We start from the raw sequence: 19,966 nt of genomic DNA, 5'->3' as shown, positions 1-19,966 counted from the left end.
AGAAACAAATTTAACAAGTGAGGTGAAGGACCTGTACACACTGAAAACTATAATACATTGATGAAAGAAATTGAAAAAGACACAAATAAATGAAGAGATATTCCATGCTCATGGATTTGAAGAATTAATATTGTTAAAATGTCCATATTACCCAAAGCAATCTTTGCTTCAATGCAATCTCTATAAAAATTCAATGGCATTCTTCACAGAAATAGAAAAATAATCCTAAAATTTGTTTGGAACTACAAAAGATCCCAAATAGCCAAAGCAATCTTGAGAAAGAACAAAGCTGGAGGCATCAGGCACCCTGATTTCAAACTATATTACAAAACTATAGTAATAAAAACAGTACGGTATTGGGCATAGAAACAGACACATAGATCAATGGAACCAGATAGAGAGCCCAGAAATAAACCCATGCGTATAAGGTCAATTAATGTATGACAAAGGAGGCAAGAATATACAATGGGGAAAGGACATTCTCCCTAATAAATGGTGTTGGGAAAACTGGACAGCCACATGTACAAAAATGAAACTGGACCACTATCTTACACCATACTCAAAATGGTATAAGATGAATGTATAAATAAGATGTGGTACTTGGAATAGTACTCAGCCATGAAAAAGAATGAAATCTTGGGGCTGGCCCAGTGGTGCAGCGGTTGGGTGCTCACATTCCGCTTCGGCAGCCCAGAGTTCACCAGTTTGGATCCTGGGTGCAGACTTGGCACCGCTTGGCAAGCCATGCTATGGTAGGCGTCCCACATATAAAGTAGAGGAACATAGACATAGATGTTAGCTCAGGGCCAGTCTTCCTCAGCAAAAAGAGGAGGATTAGCGGCAGATGTTAGCTCAGGGCTAATCTTCCTCAAAAAAAGAAAAAAAGAATGAAATCTTGTCATTGGCAACAACTTTGATGGATCTTGAGGGTATTACCCTCAGTGAAATAAGCCAGACTGAGAAAGAGAAATACTGTATGATTTCAGTTGTTTGTGGAATCTAAAAAATGAAACAAACCAACAAAGAAAACAAAACCAGACTGATAGATACAGAGAACAGAGGGGTGGTTGCTAGAGAATAGGAGAGTTGTGGAGTGAGCAAAACTGGTGAAGGGGATCAAGAGGTAAAAGCTTCCAGTTATAAAGTAAATAAGTCATTAGAATATAATGTACAACATGGAGACTACAGTTGATAATATTGTATTAACTTTTTATGACGATGGAGAGTAAGTAGCCTTACTGTGGTGATCATTGTGCAATGTATACAAATGTTGAATCATGATGTTGTACATCTGAAACCAATATAATATTCTATGTCACTGTACTGCAATTAAGAAAAAGACAGAAAAGGGGGCCAGCCTGGTGACCTAGTGATTAAGTTTGCAGGGTCCGCTTTGGCGGCCCAGGGTTCTCAGGTTCAGATCCTGGGCATGGACCCAGCACCACTTGTCAAGCCATGCTGTGGTGGCATCCCACATAAAATAGAGGAAGATTAGCAGTTGTTAGCTCAGCAACAATCTTCTTCAAGTAAAAAGAGGAAGAATTGGCAAGAGATGTTAGCTCAGGGCCAATCTTTCCCACAAAAGCAAAAGAAAACACAGAACAGCATGTCAAAGGCAAACAGCAGGTCCGAAAAGGCAGAGTTCATATAGAGTACCTCACCAAGTTTGCTCAGGGTATGCCTCTTAAAGAAAATCAGTATCTTCCCTAGTCTACAGAGAGAATATGTATAAATCTTATTTGATTAAGCCCATTGGTCAATTGTATCAAGAAATAACTGGAAGCTTACCCTAGGCAATCATGCTTGTCTTAATGATTAGCACAAATATCATTTTTCCTCAAATGTTTTCTCTGAAATACTCCAACAACAAAGGATCTAGGCAAAGATGTAACAGCAACCCTGGCAAGCATACAATCTCATTGATGTCTCATGTTTCACTTTTTTTTAGCAAAAATGCATATAAATTTTGCATTTTAACACATAATGTATCAGAATTTTTTAAATATGAAAGTATGGGGTTTTTTGAAAAGTATTGTCTACACGTTCTCCGATAGCCCTCTGAATAATTCCATATTGTTGGACTTATGAGCTCTAATTTTACAGATGAGTAGTCTCAGAATCAGAGAGGTTTCATAGCTTGTACAAGGCCCTGCAGCTAACAGATTGAATAACTGAGTTTGTCTGAACAAGGCCCCCAATAGACCAACAACACTACCGTGGTCATCAAAAGGTAAGTGGCTACTCCAGTGAGGCTCAAAAGTAGATGTCAGAAATAAGGACAGAGACAAGAACGGACTACCTTTGATTTCCAAAGTTATTGAAATATTGCAGAAACATAGCCTTAATTATTCAGAGGACTCCTATTTAGTTGAGTCACCACCTATCCTAAAGTAAAATACAATTTCCAACTATTAAACCTAGAAATATGCTCAAGCTAACTCTGTTAACAGTGTTTTCAAATCCAAGTTTATGAACCACAGTTTAAGGTAGATTTCTCACTTATTAACACCATTGTTTCTCAATCAATCCTGTCAAGCTCCTCATTGCCCAACCCTCGACTTGCCAAATCAGTTAGAAATATTCACTTAAAAAAATGTATCTAATATATACTCGTGTCCTTTCTATGTTTGCCTTGTCAGTTACATTAAGCTATAAGGTTAATGCAATTGTGTATCACATTTTTTTAAATAATCAAGCTGGTACCAGGAAGTCTGAGCATTTTTAAAAGTTATGAATTCAATCTAGAGGGGCCATTTTAACAATTTCAAATGGATCTTGGAGTTAATTTATTTACAAATAAATTGTTTTGTTTTGGGACTGAAATCAGCACCACTACCCTGCCCCAAGTCTAATCTTCAAGTTTAATTTGGCCCTTAGAAGTCAGTTCTTCTTCCTAAAATCTCCCTAATCATATGCACTCATTTTGTCTCACCACTTCATCTATACACAAGGCACCAAACCCCCTTCTACCTGTGGTCTGTAGTTTCCTTGTCACAGTCCAATAGCCAGCAGCAGTCACAAGATGGTTGGAGTGAGTCCTCAGAGGTGTCCTGAGAAACTCTAGAAAGGCAGACAGAGCTATGCTATTGCTCCAGCTGAATCACTGGCAGCACCCTCCCTGCTCTCACTGGATCATCCTGATTTAGGTTTCATTTCCCAGAGAGGCTGAGAAAACAGGAAGGCTGAATAACTTACCACAGTTTCAGTGTTAGCCTACTTGTTCCAGCCACACCCTTTAGAAAAGTGTATGTCTAGGACACTAAGGCAAAGGTCAAAAGTACACACCACACACACACACACACACACACACACACACCTGTCTCAAGGCCTCACTTCAGTCTGGCACATGCCCCAACTATCAACTACTCTAAGGACTTAGTTCAACCATTCCTTTACCTTCTCTTCCTCCTTCTTTTATTTACTTTTTAAATTCTACAAAAATTAAAGCAAGTATAGAGGAAATCTTGAGACAATCAATTAAGGTCTTGAGACACACTAAAAATTATTCATTAACTCAAAAGTCATTATCAATTTGGACTGGGACCTAACACTTTGCATGTGCTCAAAAATGATCCGTTGAAAGAAATTTAATGTCCAGTGGAAGATAAAATCCAGCAGTGGAGACCTTTTCTTCAGCAACAGTGCTATGTAGAAAATTATCACAATGAATCTTCCTCAAGGCTTCGATGGGACAGAGAAATAATACTCCACTGTCAAATGCCTATTTTCTTCATATTTTTCATGATACAGGTGTCAAAAATTAGGAAGGTTAGAGAAAATTTGAACCACAAGTTTCTTAATTAGGAATCTTTCTCTGATTGCCTTATACCCATTAATTTCAGAATACACAGTCTATTCAAGCATATAAGAAAAACTTATAAAAACTAACCTCATGCTAAGTAAAAAAATAAGTAGACAAAATTCAAAGGCTCAGTGTCTTAGAAACCATCTTCTCTGACTACTTAATCAACAATGGAATATAAATAAGACAATAACAACAATATATCTCACCTCTGGAAGTTAATACGAGCCCTTCTAATTAATTGAAGGGTAAAAAAAATTAATGAAAAAAATGTTAAATGCTTAAATTTAAATAATGTTAAAAATATTCGTAAAAATGTATGGAATGCATCAAAATTGTGATTAGAGAGAAATGTTTATCATTAGCTACTTATATTAGAAAAGAAATTAAGATGATACTTAGTGAGGTAAGCATGGAACTGAGCTAAAGAAGTTTAAGAAAGAACCATAGGAAAAAAGTTAAAAGAAGAACATGTTTAAAAGAAAGTGAAAGAAGAAAATAAGATTACAAATTTATTGACACAGGGGTCAGCCCGGTGGTGCAGTGGTTAAGTGCACACGTTCTGCTGCTGGCGGCCCAGGGTTCGCCAGTTCGGATCCCGGGTGCACACATGGTACCGCTTGGCATGCCATGCTGTGGTAGGCGTCACACATATAAAGTAGAGGAAGATGGGCACGGATGTTGGCTCAGGGCCAGGCTTCCTCAGAAAAAAGAGGAGGACTGGCAGTAGTTAGCTCAGGGCTAATCTTCCTCAAAAAAAAAAAAAAAAAGAGAAAGAGAAAAAAATTTATTGACACATAAAAAAGAAGAAAGGATTAATAAAGACAAAACTAATATTTTAAAAGAATAAAATCAACAAAGTTTGTCATCATTTGTCAAGAAAAAAAGAGAGAACAAAAATAAAATAATTTTAGGAATAAAAAAGGGAATCAAAACTAAAAAAATGGATCAAAGACTTGAAGACACTTGAAGATACATCCTGAAACTATAAAACTCCTGGAAGATAATATTGGTAGTACTGTCTTTGACATTGAACTAAAAAGGATCTTTTCAAACACCATGTCCTCTCAGACAAGGAAAACAAAAGAAAAAATAAACAAGCGGGAATTCATCAGACTAAAGAGCTTTAGCAACACGAAAGAAACTAGAGTCAAAACAGATAGACAACCCAAAAATTGGGAGAAAATATTTGCAAATCATATATCTGACAAGGGGTTAATCTCCATAATATATAAGGAACTCACACAAATGAACAGTAAAAAAGCAAACAACCCGATCAAAAAGTTGACAGAGGAGATGAACAGACATTTTTCCAAAGAAAATATACAGACAGCCAATAAACACATGAAAGGATTTTCAACATCACTAATCATCAGGGAAATGTAAATCAAAACTACACTAAGATACCACCTTATGCCTGTTAAAATGGCTATAATCACTAAGACTAAAAATAAGAAATGTTGGAGAGGGTGTGGAGAGAAGGGAACCCTCACACACTGCTGGTGGGAATGCAAACTGCTAGAACCACTATGGAAAACAGAGTGGAGCTTCCTTTAAAAACTAAAAATAGAAATACCATATGGCCCAGCTATCCCACTACTGGGTATCTACCCAAACAATTTGAAATCAACAATCCAAAGTAACATATGCACCCCTATGTTCATTGCAACACTACTCACAATAGCCAAGGCATGGAAGCAACCAAAGTGCCCATCGACCAATGATTGGATAAAGAAGATGTGGTACATATATACAATGGAATACTACTCAGCCATAAAAAAGACAAATTCATCCCATTTGCCATAACATGGAAGGACCTAGAGGGAATTATGCTAAGTGAAATAAGCCAGTCTGAGAAAGAAAAACACCAGATGATTTCACTCATATGTGGAATATAAACAAGTACTGACACAAAGAAAACAGTTCAGTGGTTACCAGGGGAAGGGGGGTGGGGGAGCAGTGGGGGTGAATGGGAGCACTTATGTGGTGACAGTCACGAAATAATGTGCAACTGAAATCTCACATTGATGTAAACTATTATGGACTCAATAAAAAATAAATAAATAAATAGAGGAAATTAAAAATAGAACTACCATATGATCCAGAAATCTCACTTCTGGGTATATATCCAAAGGAATTGAGGTTAGGATCTCATAGAAATATCTGTACTCTCATGTTCATTGCAGCATTATTCACAATAGCCAAGATGTGGAAACAACATAAGTGTCCATCAACGGATGAATGGATAAAGAAGATGTGGGGTGTGTGTATATATATATATTATCCAGCCATGAGATAGAAGGAAATCCAGCTATTTGAGACAACATGGATGGACCTTGAGGGCACTATGCTAAGTTAGATAAATCAAACAGAGAAAGATAAATACTGTGTGATACTACTTATATGTGAAATCTGAAAAGGCAAACTCAGAGAAACAGACAGTAGAGTGGTGGTTACTAGGGGTTGCAGGGGGTGGGGGGGAATGGAGAGACATTGGTCAAAAGGTACAAATTTGGAGTTCTAAGATTAACAAGTTGTGAGAATGCAATGTACAGTGTGGTGATTATAGCTAATAATACTGTATTATATACTTGCATGTTGCTAAGAGAGTAGATCTTAAATGTTCTTACCCCAAAAAAGGAATGCTAATTGTGTGACAGGCAGAGTCTGTTGTTATTTCTCCCCTTTCATTTCTGATTTTGTTTATTTGAGCTTTCTCTCTTTTTTTCTTTGTTAGTCTGGCTGGGGGTTGTCAATTTTATTTATCTTCTCAAAGAACCAGTTCTTTGTTTCATTGATCATTTCTACTGCCTTTTTTGTTTCAATAGCATTTATTTCTGCTCTGATTTTTATTATTTCTCTCCTTCTGCTGACTTTGGGCTTTGTTTGTTCTTCTTTTTCTAATTCAGTGAGGTGCAATTTGAGATTGCTTATTTGGATTTTTTCTTGTTTGTCAAGGTGTGCCTGTATTGTTATGAATTTCCCTCTTAATACAACTTTTGCTGCATCTCATATGAGTTATCATTTCCATTTGTCTCCAGATATTTTTTGATTTCTTCTTTAATTTCTTCAATGATCCATTGCTTGTTCAATAGCTTATTGTTTAGTCTCCACATCTTTGTCTCTTTCTCAGCTTTTTTCTTGCAATTAATTTCTAGCTTTAGAGCATTATGATCGGAGAAGATTCTTGTTATTATTTCAATTTTTTTAAAGTTATAGAGGCTTGCCTTGTTTCCCAACATATGGTCTATCCTTGAGAATGTTCCATGCATACTTGAAAAGAATGCGTGTTCTCCTGTTTTTGGATGGAGTGTTCCATATATGTCTATTAAGTCCAACTGTTTTAACTTTTCATTTAATTCCACTTTTTCCTTGTTAAATTCCTACCTAGATGATCTGTCCAATGATATGAGTGGGGTGTTGTGGTCCCCTACTATTATTGTGTCATTTTTGATATCTTCTTTTAGGTTTGTTAATAGTTGCTTTATGAACTTTGGTGCTCCTGTGTTGGGTGCATAGATATTTATAAGCATTATTTCTTCTTGATGGAGTGTCCCTTTGATCATTATATATTGCCCCTCCTTGTCTCTTGTCACCTGCCTTTGTCTGATATAAGTATTGTGACACCTGCTTTCTTTTGTTTGCCATTAGCTTGGAGTATCGTCTTCCACCCCTTCACTCTGAGCCTGTAGTGGCCATTGGAGCTGAGATGTATTTCCTGGAGGCAACAAATTGTTGGATCTTATTCTTTAATCCATCTTGCCACTCTGTGTCTTTTTATTGAAGAGCTCAATAGGTTTACATTGAGGGTGATTATTGATGTATGAGGGCTTAACGCTGTCATTCTGTCACTCGCTTTCTGGTTTTCCTGAATCTCCTGTTTCTCGTCCTGTGTGTTTGGGTCTACCCATTGATTTCTGCAGTTTCTTGTGCTGCGTTTCTTAGTTTTTTCTTTATTTATTTTTTGTGTGTCTGTTTTGCTTTTTAGTTTACTGACTAACCTGAAGTTTGCATTCAGAATCTCGTGCATAACATAGTCCATTTTCTGATGACCTCTTATTTCCTTAGTCTAAACTGATTCAGTCCCTCTGCTCCTCCCCTCCAAAATTATTTTAGTATCTTATTCCAACTTGTGTTGTGAGTTTGCGGTTAAAGTGACAAGATTGTCTTGTTTTTGGTCTTTTCCTTCCCTTAACCCTAATGCTATAATTGAATATTTGTTATCCTGTTTTGATTCTATCTATTTGTCTCCTTACTCTGGGTTTTGTGACCCCTTTCTCCCTTTTTTTCTTTTTTCAGGCATGAGGGCCTTCTTGAGGATTTCTCGTGGGGCAGGGGGTCTCGTGGCTATGAATTCCCTTAGCTTTTGCTTCTCTGGGAAAGATTTAATTTCTCCCTCATATCTGAAGGATATATTTCCTTGATAGAGTATTCTTGGCTGAAGATTTTTATCTTTTACAGTTTTGAATATGTCATTCCATTCTCTCCTATCTTGTAAGGTTTCTGCAGAGAAATCTGCTGAAAGTCTGATAAGGGTTCCTTTGTAGGTTATTTTCTTCTGCCTTGCTGCCCTGAGTGTTCTTTCTTTGTCATTCATTTTTCCCAGTTTTACTACTATATGCCTTGCAGTAGATCTTTTTACATTGACAAATCTAGGAGATCTGAAGGCTTCCTCCACACACATTTGTCTCTCATTCCCTAGATTTGGGAAGTTCTCTGCTGTTATTTCTTTGAGCACCCTTTCTGCTCCATTTTCCTTCTCTTCACCTTCTTGGATACCTATAATTCTTATGTTGCATTTCCTCATTGAGTCGGATAATTCTTAGAGACTTTCTTCATTTCTTTTTAGTCTCAGTTCCCTCTCCTCCTCTGTCTGGAGCCATTCAACTTGTCTATCTTCGATTATGCTGATTCGCTCCTCTATGGTGTCCACACCAGCATTCAGGGGAATCTATATTTTGTTTTATCTCTTCCATTGTGTCTTTCATCGCTAGTATTTCTGATTGATTCTTCTTTATAGTTTCAATCTCTTTTGTGAAGTAGCTCCTGAACTCGTTGAATTGTTTCTCTACATTCTCTTTTACTTCATTGAGTTTTTTGATGATAGCTATCCTGAATTCATTGTCATTTACTTTGCTTATTTCTGAGCCTCAGGACATAATTCTGGGTATTTATTGTTTTCCCTCTGGTCTGGAGCTTTGATGAACTGACTGATCTGGAACTATGGGTTTTCCCCATTGTGATATTATTTGGTTGCATTTACGGCCTATTGCCACTAGATGGGGGTCAAGAGCTGTGTATGCTGAGCCCTCCTCCTTCAGCCAAGATGGCGCAGGACGGCGTGGGTTGTCGTGGGGCGGGGGGGGGGGGGGGGGGAGGGGGGGTGCATTTCCTCTTGCTTGCAGACCCAGGTTTCCCTATCAGCTCCCACTATCTGGTCTCCTGAGGTCTCGGCTTGATGAGGTCATCCAATGTGAAAGCTTTCACCCAGTTAGAGGGCTTCTCTCTAGGCTGCAAGGGCACTAGGGAGTCCTGGATGATCCTGTGGATGTGTGACCCCTCCCCAACTCCTTTCCTCATGGAGCCTCCCACGGCAACCCAGTCTTTAGGGGAGGGAGCAAAGTTCCCTTTGCTGCATGAAACCATGCTGTGGCAGGCATCCCACATATAAAGCAGAGGAAGATGGGCATGGATGTTAGCTCAGGGCAAGTCTTCCTCAGCAAAAGGGAGGAGGATTGGCAGCAGATGTTAGCTCAGGGCTAATCTGTGGGCTGGTTTAGTTTGGCCAGATCATTAAATGTATAACATGTTGATGAAAAGTAGACAGTATGGCTCAAAAGACAGGTTGACGCCAGATTGTAGAGGTCTTAAATTGCATCTCAAGCAGTTTTTATTTGATCATAAAATCAGTTTTATGATAAAATGTCATGAGTTTTTGAGCATAAGATATGCCTCTGTAGCTCCAAACATTAAATATTCACTGATGACGGTTGCCTGTTGCGTTCCTAACTTTTATCTTTAGCTTAAATGTCTCTCCTGAACCTCAAATCCCATCATTCACGTTACCTACCAGAAATGCTAATGAGGCAGCTCAATCTCAATATGCCTCAAACTGAAATTATTACCTTCCACTTCTCAAATGTTTGCCCTGATATATCCTACATAGTTTAACGGCATCCTAGTCCATTCTTCCATCCAAATGAGAAATGTACCTATTCTCCTGCTAGACTCTACTGAAGCCATCATCAGATCCTGTTAATTACATCTCCTAAATATTTTTGATATCCATCCCTTCTTTCTGTGCCTAGCACCACTGCCTTTGTTAAGGCTTTTATTTTATCACCTCTGATTATTTTAAGGGCTTCCTAATTAGTCTGTCTCCAGTATTACTTTGTATTCCAGCCACCACCTAACTGCTAGAATTTTATTCCAAAAGAGAAATCTGGACATTTTACCCACATGCTTTACTGCCTCCAATGGATCTCCATTAAGTCTTTAATAAAATCCAACTGCCTATGTGATGTCTTCCTCAATAATTCCAAACAGATATAGTCGCTACCTCCTCCATGCTCTCCAAGAGTATTGTATTATACATACTTGTCTCACAAGGATGCCTTAGGAATTAAATGATATATTACCTGTAAGACCTTTAGTACAGTACCTAGCATATTATAATTTCCCAATAAGGATTAATTATTATGGTTCTTACTGTCAGCTAGAAGTATAGTATGGAAGTTAAGAAGGTACGTTTTAAAGCCAGATTCCTCAGGTTCAAATTCCTAAAAAAAGTGAGCTTTACACTCAGTAGCTGCATGATCTTGTGGAAGTTATCTAATTGCTCTGAGTCTAAATTTCTACATCTGTACAATGCAAACAAAAAAACAGTTATGTCTATCTCAGAGGCTTATTGTAAGGATTAGAGGAGATAATTTTTATAAAATACTCAGCACATACCAAGGATAAAATTATAACTAGTCTTTAATATGTCCTTCCTTTAATTTAAATATCCATTTACCTTAATCTTTCCACTTGACTCTAAGTTATGGTGCCTCCTGCTGTTTATGGCTTATGGTAATCATCAATCAATGTGTACTAAGTTTAAGTATGACTATGTGAAAGAATGAATGAATGAAGCATTTAAAGAGCTTATCTGGAAAGTGATATATAGACTTGTTCAGAAGACAAGAACTTGTAATGTAAATCAATAAACATATAATTATTCAATAACATAGACCTAGGTAGGCAAGGTGGACAGAATAGAAAATAAATTTGAGAGACCTTGTAAAGGCTATGTCAATAGAACTTTAGTATTGATTGTATCAGAAGTTGGAAAATTCACTTATAGATGACAATTTTATTATGACAAAGAAAAAGATACAAAAATTTTGCAGAAAATCTCATGCTTTCATTTCCTTCTATTGTTATGGCATGCATGAATTACCTTAAGGAAATGGAACAGCCCAGACCTTCAGTACTATGCTCTGGAAACACTAGTGGTAGTTTACTTATCAAACTCATATTTTGCAGTGAAGGAAAGATTGTTACATGGTACAGAGTCAAGAATCCACCACATGCATCCACACACATATATTTCCTTCTAGTGTACTCTGGAAATACTCCCACATGTCTTCTTTTTATCTCAGGCTTTATATTCTTCATTTCACTCCATAGTAAACCCTAAAAGTGGTGTGGCAATTTCCTTGATGGAAAAATGTTGGAAGCAGTTTGGAAGTTGCGGAGGCCAAGGAGAGAATAAGCCACAGTTGATGACTGTAATGACTTGTGGCTCAGAGGCTATGAGAAAAATCATAAAAATTTAAAATATTCATTATAGGAATCTAGCAAACAATAACAATGTTAGCTAAATATGCCATTTGTTAAATTGAGTTTTATTTTAGCCTCAGTATTAACTAACTGCACATCTGACCTGCATAAAATCAGCCAGGGTCAGGGTATCATCATACATTCTTCCCTATGGGACTAAATATCTCAGTAGAATTGTGTCAAGAGAGCATGTCACTTCAATGAGAGAGTCTGCATTCTTTGATTTTGAGGACATTGTCCAACTGCAGTAGCTATAAAAAAGGCTTGTTATCAGCGCCAGCATCTCAAAGATATGTGATGCAAGCATTCAATCTATTTATTAAGTAGGAAGTTAGATCTGGTTTCATATCGGCACAACCACGTAAGTAAGAAGAACTAATTTGGTTTTACATCAAACACATGGATATCACTTCCCCTAATAGGTGCTCAGTCTAGTATGTGTGTTGATCCTCTGTCAGGGCATAAGGATGATAGAGTGAGCCTTTATTTAAAAGGAAGATATAAAGCAGGATCAAGAAGAGCGTTTGAGAGGAGAAAAAATTGGCTTTCAGAAAATCTTAAGGCTGTGGAAGATGTGCCCACCTGCCATGAGCCTTCCTAAACTAGACATAAATTACTGTTGAAATAATAAGACCAAGTTGAAGAAGTGAAACTTTCCCTTGATGCAGTTACTGATACATGTAAAAAATATAGAATCAAACTTTTCCCAATATGTTCAAATCTTCATTTCTTTAAATAAAAATTAAAGATGGGGTAACTTCAGCATCAAAATGGAGTGAGTCATTCCCCTTGTCTCTCTCCTGTAGGTTACAACCAAATGGATATCCACTGACCAACAGAGGATTCTCTACATGGCACAAGAAGATGCCTAAGAGATCCACGCATCTATATATCTGTAAGTGGGTCGGCTGGACTCCAGGAAGCAGTGGAACTAGGGCCACAGCACCTTCCCCTTCCCTAGCAGCAGTGATCCAGGGCACAGATCCTCACAAAGCAGCTTGGGCAACTGTGAGCAGAGATGAGGGTGACTCAGCCCATGCAACTGCTGGTGGAGTAGATACACCAGCAGCTCAGCCCATGTGACTGCCAGCAGAGTGGAGGCAATGGCAGCCTCACACACACAACTGCAGAAAAACCAGCCCCTGCTCCCGCAGCAGTGGCATGTGGAACCTGCAACTAGAAACATCAGGAACCACAGCAGAATTGATGACCCAGCCCCCAGTGGTGGCACCCTTGACATCAGCTCAACCAGCAATAGGGGCTGCCTGCAAGTCCATAGGTCCCTGGGACCCTGGCAGCAACAGTGACACTAATCAACCCAGCAACCCTGGCAGCAACACAGCCAGCACCCCAAGGCAACCTGTGAACATCAATGCAGGTGATGCACGGGGTACCAGCGTCCAACCCCACAGAGAGTCAGTGGAGATGGTGGTGACACCTGAGACTGCAGTAACATCATAAGCAGCAAGGCATCAGCCATCCCAGAGGAATGAGCAGCACAAGGAGGGCACTGACAACACCCCTGGCAGAGGCAGTGGAGGGTGGAAAGTACAGGTTTTCAAATACCACCAGAAGCAGCTCAGAACCAAACTAACCAAAGTAGTGTCTAAGTAGGAAAAGTGGTTATTACCACAAATGCACCAGAGGATCAAACCCATGAAGAATTACATTAACACAGCAGCACAGGAAAATGACAACTCTCCAGAAACCAAACTTAAAGTCACAGAAGATTACAATCTAACTGACAGAGAATTCAAAGTAGCTGTCATAAAGAAACTCAACAAGTTACAAGAAAATGAAGAAATACATTTCAGTGAGCTCAGGAATAAAGTTAAGGAACAGAAGGAGTACTTCAACAAAAAGATTGAAACTCTAAAAAAAAACAAACAAATTTTGGAGATGAAGAACATAATTAATGACATGAAAAATAATGTACAAAGCATTAAAAATAAAGCAGACCTTATGGAGGAGAGAATCAATGAGCTCAAAGATAGAAATCTAGAAATGATTCAGGTGGAGGAGGAGAGAGAGCTAAGATTTTTTTTTTAAATGATGAAATTTGAGAAATATCTGACTCAATTAGGAAAAGTAACATAAGGATTATAGGTATCCCAGAAGGAAAAGAGAGGGAGAAAGGAGCAGTGAGTTTATTCCAAGAAATAATAGGTGAGAACTTCCCAAACCTGAGGAAGAAACTGGACATGTAAGTAAATGAAGCTAATAGAACTCCTAATTACCTCAATGCAAAAAGACTTTCTCCAAGGCATATAATACTAAAATTGTCAAAAGCCAATGACAGAGAAAAAATATTAAGGGCAGCAAGAGAGAAGAAAATAACCTACAAAGGAACCCTCATGATGCTTTCAATGGATTTCTCAGCAGAAACCCTACAGGCTAGGTGAGAGTGGAATGATATATTCAAAATACTGAAAGACAAAAATTACGTGCTAAGAATACTCTATCCAGTGAAATTATCCTTTAGATATGATGGAGAAATAAAAGCTGTCCCAGGAAACAAAAGCTGAGGGAGTATATCACCACTAGACATGCCTTCCAAGACATGTTCAAAGGAGTGCTCCTACCTGAATCAAAAAGGCAAAGGTTTACAAAGCTTTGAGCAAGGAAATAAATACAAAGAGAATCAGAAAACTGCAGCTCTGTGTCAGAATATGTTAGTAAAAACTTAATTATAACATAAAGGATAAAGGTAATAAAACACCAAAAATAACTATAACTGCTTCAATTTGATCACAAAATCACAAAACAAAAAAGAATAATTTGTGACAACATAAACATAGAAAGGGAAGAGGACAGGGACAGAACCTGCATAGGCTAATGAAGATAAAAGACTATCAGAAAAAGGACTCTCTCATATATAAGATCTTTTATATAAACCTCATGATAACCACAAAAAAAAAAAAGCAGAGGAAAGTCACAAATCATAAATAAAGAGAACACCATTACAGAAAACCTCCAAACTGAAATGGCATACAGAAATACAAGAACAAAGAAACAATGGAAATATAGAACAACTGGCAAACAAAAGATAAAATGGCAGTATTAAGCCCTCATATATCAATAATCACTGTAAATGTAACTAGATTGAATTCACTGTTCAAAAGACACAGAGCAGCTGGATGGATTAAAAAAGAAGACCCAACAATACGCTGCCTATAGAAAACACATCTTAGCTCTAAAGATAAACATAGGCTCGGAGTGAAGGGATGGAAGATGATACTCTAGGCAGATGGCAAGCAAAAGAAAGCAGGTGTAGCCATAATTAGATCAGATAAAATAGACTTCGAGATAAAAAAAGATAACAGGAGACAAAGATAGGCATTATATAATGATAAAAGGGACACTCCACCAAGAAGGCATAACACTTATTAATACATATGCACCTAACACAAGAGCACCAAAGTATATGAAGCAACCAATAAGAGATCTAAAGGGCGAAATTGACAGCAATGCAATGATAGCAGGGGACTGTAACATCTCACTTACGTCAATGGATAGATTATCCAGACAAAAAGTCAACAGGGAAACAGGGGCCTTAAGTGAAACACTAGACCAGATGGACTTAATACATTCTTCTAAAGTACACATAGAACATTCTCAAAGATAGACCATGTGCAAGGAAAAAAAGCAAGCCTTAATAATTTTAAGAAGATTGAAATTATATCAAGCATCTTTTCTGCAAACAATGTATGAATCTGGAAATCAACTATAAGAAAAAAGCTTGGAAAGTCACATGTATGTGGAGACTAAACAACATGCTTCTGAACAATGATTTGATGAATAAAGAAATCAGAAAATACCTGGAGACAAATGAAAATGAAAACACAACATACCAAAACTCATGGGATGCAGCAAAAGTGGTACTAAGAAGGAAATTTATAGCAAAACAGGCTTACCTCAAGAAACAAGAAAAATTTCAAATAAAAAAGCTTACCTTATACCTAAAAGAACTAGAAAAGAATAACTAAGAAATCCCAAAGTCAGTAGAAGGAAGGAAATAATAAAAACAAAATCATAGGAGAAATAAAACAGAGTCTAAAAAGACAGTAGAAAGGCTCAATGAAATTAAGAGCTGATTCTTTGAGAAGACAAACAAAATTGACAAATCCTTAGCCAGATTCACTAGTAAAAAAGAAAGACTCAAATAAATAAAATCAGAAATGAAAGAGGAGAAATTCCAAAGGACACCACAGAAATACAAAGGATTATAAGAGAATACTATGAAAAACTATATGCCAACAAAATGGATAACCTAGAAGAAAAAGATAAATTCTTAGAATCATACAACCTCCCAAAACTGAGTCAAGAAGAAGTAGACCGAAATCTGAATAGATTGATCATTATTAAGGAGATTGAAACAGAAATAAAAACCATCCCCATCCTACCAAACTTTCAAAGATTTAATTCTTATCCTTCTCAAACTACTCTGAAAAATTAAAGAGGCTTGGATGCTTCCTAAATCATTTTATGGAGACCAACATTATCCTGATACCAAAACCAGGAAAGGACAACACAAAAAAGGAAAATTATTGCCCAATATCTCTGATGAACATAGATGCAAAAAGTCTTCAACATAATTTTGGCAAATCAAATACAACAATATGTTAAGAGGATCATACAATATGATCAAATGGGATTTATTCCAGGGATGCAGGGATGGTTCAACATCTGCAAAGCAATGTGATACATCACATTAACAAAATGAAGAATAAAAATCACATGATCATCTCAATAGTTGCAGAGAAATCATGTCACAAGATCCAATGTTCATTTATGATAACAACTCTCAATAAAATGGGTATAGAAGGAAAATGCTGCAACATAATGAAGGCCACATATGACAAACCCACAGCCAATATTATACTCAATGGTGAAAAACTGAAAGTCATTCCTCTAAGACAGGAACAAGATAAGGATGCCCACTCTCTCCACTCTTATTCCATATAGTACTGGAAGTTTTAGCCAGAGCAATTAGGCAAGAAAAGGAAATAAAAGGGATGCAAATTGGAAAGGAAGAAGTAAAACTGTCACTATTTGTGGATGACATGATTCTGTATGTAGAAAACCCTAATAAAGCCAAGAAAAAACTATTAGAAATAATCAATTAATACAGTAAAGTTGTAGGGTAAAAAATCAACATACAAAAATCAGTTGCACTTCTATACATTAATAACAGAGCAGCAGAAAGAGAAATCAAGAATACAATCTCATAAAAGGAACCCTCATACACTGCTGGTGGGAATGCAAACTGGTGCAGCCACTATGGAAAACAGTATGGAGATTCCTCAAAAAACTGAAAATAGAACTACCATACGATCCAGCCATCCCACTACTGGGTATTTATCCAAAGAGCCTGAAGTCAGCAATCCCAAAAGTCCTGTGCACCCCAATGTTTATTGCAGCACTGTTTACAATAGCCAAGACGTGGAAGCAACCTAAGTGCCCATCAACAGACGAATGGATAAAGAAGATGTGGTACATATATACAATGGAATACTACTCAGCTGCAAAACAGAACAAAATCATTCCATTTGCAATAACATGGATGGACCTTGAGAGAATTATGTTAAGTGAAATAAGCCAGCAAGAGAAAGATAATCTGTGTATGACTCCACTCATATGAGGAATTTAAAACTATGGACCAAGAACAGTTTAGTGGATACCAGGGGAAAGGTGGGGTGGGGGGTGGGCACAAAGGGTGAAGTGGTGCACCTACAACATGACTGACAAACATTAATGTACAATTGAAATCACAAGATTGTAACCTATCAATAACTCAATTAAAAAAAAAAGAATACAATCTCATTTACAATTGCAATAAAAGGAACAAAATGCCTTGGAATAAATTCAACCAAGGAAGTGAAATATCATGCTAAGCAAAAAGTTTCAGTTTTACACTGAAAACTATAAGACATTATTGAAAGAAATTGAAGAAGACATAAAGAAATGGAAAGATATTCCATGCTCATGGATTGTAAGAATAAACATAGTTAAAATGGCCATACTACCTAAAGCAATCAACAGATTCAATGTAATCTTAGTAATAATCCCAATGACATTCTTCATGGAAATAGAACAAAGAATCCTAAAATACATATGGAGCAGCAAAGGGCCCAAATAGTCAAAACAATCCTGAGAAAAAAGAACAAAGTTGGAGGTATCACATTCCCTTAATTTAAAACATACTACAAAGCTATAGTAATCAAAACAGCATGGTACTGGTACAAAAACAGACAAACAGATCAATGGAACAGAATTGAGAGCCCAGAAATAAAATCACACTTCTATGATGTGTGATACTCTAGGCAGCAGCAAAAGAAAGCAGGTGTACCCATAATTAGATCAGATAAAACAGACTTCAAGATAAAAAAAGATAACAAGACAAAGCTTATCACTGATAAAGGAGTTTAGAACATACAGTGGAGAAAGGAAAGTCTCTCCACTCAATGGGGTTAGGAAAACTGGACAGCCACATGCAAAAGAATGAAAGTAGACCATAATCTTACATCATACACAAATTAATGCTAAATGGATTAAAGACTTGAACGTAAGATCAGAAACTATAAAAGTCTTAGAAGAAAATATAGGCAGTACATGCTCTGACATTGGTCTTTAGCAGTGTCTTTTTGAATACCATGTTTACTCAAGCAAGGCAAACAAAAGAAAAAATAAACAAATGGGACAACATCAGACTAAAAAGCTTCACAGCAAAGGAAACCATCAACAAAAGGAAAAGACAACCCATCAACTGGGAGAAAATATTTGCCAATCATACAACTGACAAGGGGTTAATCTCCCAAATATATAAAGGACTCATACAACTCAACAACCTAAAAACAAACAACCTAATGAAAAAATGAGCAGATGATATGAACAGACATTTTTCCAAAGAAGATATACAGATGGCCAAGAGGCACATGAAAAGATGTTCAACATCACTAATTATTAGGGAAATGCAAATCAAAACCTCAATGAGATATCACCTTACACCCATCACAATGGGCATAATCACCAAGAGAAGAAATAACAAGTGTTGCAGAGGATGTGGAAAAAAGGGAAACCTCGTACACTGTTGATGAGAATGAAAACTGGTGCAGCCACTATGGAAAACAACATGAATATTTCTCAAAAAATTAAAACTAGAAATACCAAACAATACAGCTATCTCACTACTGAGTATTTATCCAACGAACATGAAGTCAACAATTCAAACAGATTCACGCACCCTTATGTTCACTGCAGCATTATTCACAATAGTCAAGATGTGCAAGCAACCCAAGTGCTGATGTATGGATGAATGGATAAAGATGTGATACATACATATGGTGGAATACTACTCAGCCATAAAAACAACAAAATCATGCTATTTTTGACAACATGGACGGAATTTGAAAGTATCATGCTAAGAGAAATAAGTCAGACAGAGAAAGAAAATACTATATGATTCAACTCATATGTGGAAGATAAACAAACATAGATAAGGAGAACAGATTAGTGGTTACCAGTGTAAGATTTGGAAGATGGGGGAAAAGGGTAAATGGGCACATAAAAATGATGTGTTGGTGATGAGCACAATGCAGTCTATACAGAAACTGAATTATAATCATGTACACCTGAAATTTCCACAACGTTAAAAGCCAATATGACCTCAAGAAAATTAAAGAAAAAAAATCCAAGACAGAGGAGCAATCCTCCTAGGTCTTCCTTCTTGCAAGAAAAAAACCCTAAACATAACACACAAACAAGAATCAGAACCTTGAGACTTGAGATATGACAATGCATTGAGTTATCTGTGTTTCCTTACTGTGTCCCATATATCCAAAGCAATGTGAGGAAGGGGTAATCACCACTATACTTTACTCTCCCCTAGTGTCAGTGGGGCCATCTAGCCACTCCCTGACTTGGCATTACTGAGAATAAACAAGATAGTGTGAGACTGAGCTAATTAAAACTCTGTTTTTACCTCGTTCCCTGGTTCATTTGTGTGGTTAATGGGGAGAGCGGCTGAGCCATCCAACATCAGTGAGCAAGAATGAGGTGGTGCAGAGCAGGACTAATCAACTCTGCCCCAACATACATTCCCTGTTACAGCTAAGCTTCCATCCTCACCTTTACAAAAGAGCAGTGTGGATTAGTCTTCTGATTTCCCGCTCCCTGGCGTCAGGAAGGCCCAATAAGAAGTTCAGGATACACCCCACTGAGAGGTAACAAGACAGTAAAGACACTGCTCTACTTTCATCAGGGAGGTGTCAGAGGGACCGCCAGGGAAGCTGAACTTCAACAATGCCTCTATCTGCACAGAGGCAATGTAAGCCTGTGCTC

The 19,966-nt window shown here is 37.4% G+C and overlaps 1 protein-coding gene across 10 annotated transcripts in view; it reads right to left on the bottom strand.

Annotated features, from left to right (window-relative positions):
• Window positions 1-3,167, bottom strand: part of LOC103556794 (probable ATP-dependent RNA helicase DDX60) — a 108,460-nt gene extending 105,293 nt beyond the window's left edge. For all 10 annotated transcript variants that reach the window (XR_011536882.1, XR_011536883.1, XR_011536884.1 and 7 more), the window contains exon 1: window positions 2,971-3,167. The gene's annotated coding sequence lies outside the window, so the exon portion shown is untranslated. The remainder of the gene's footprint in view (window positions 1-2,970) is intronic.
• Window positions 3,168-19,966: the final 16,799 nt, after the last annotated feature.

The sequence above is a fragment of the Equus przewalskii genome, chromosome 2 (genome assembly GCF_037783145.1).
Source record: "Equus przewalskii isolate Varuska chromosome 2, EquPr2, whole genome shotgun sequence".
Taxonomy (NCBI): domain Eukaryota; kingdom Metazoa; phylum Chordata; class Mammalia; order Perissodactyla; family Equidae; genus Equus; species Equus przewalskii.
Note: the sequence above shows the minus strand (reverse complement) of the source record. Positions and strands in the feature narration are given on the sequence as shown.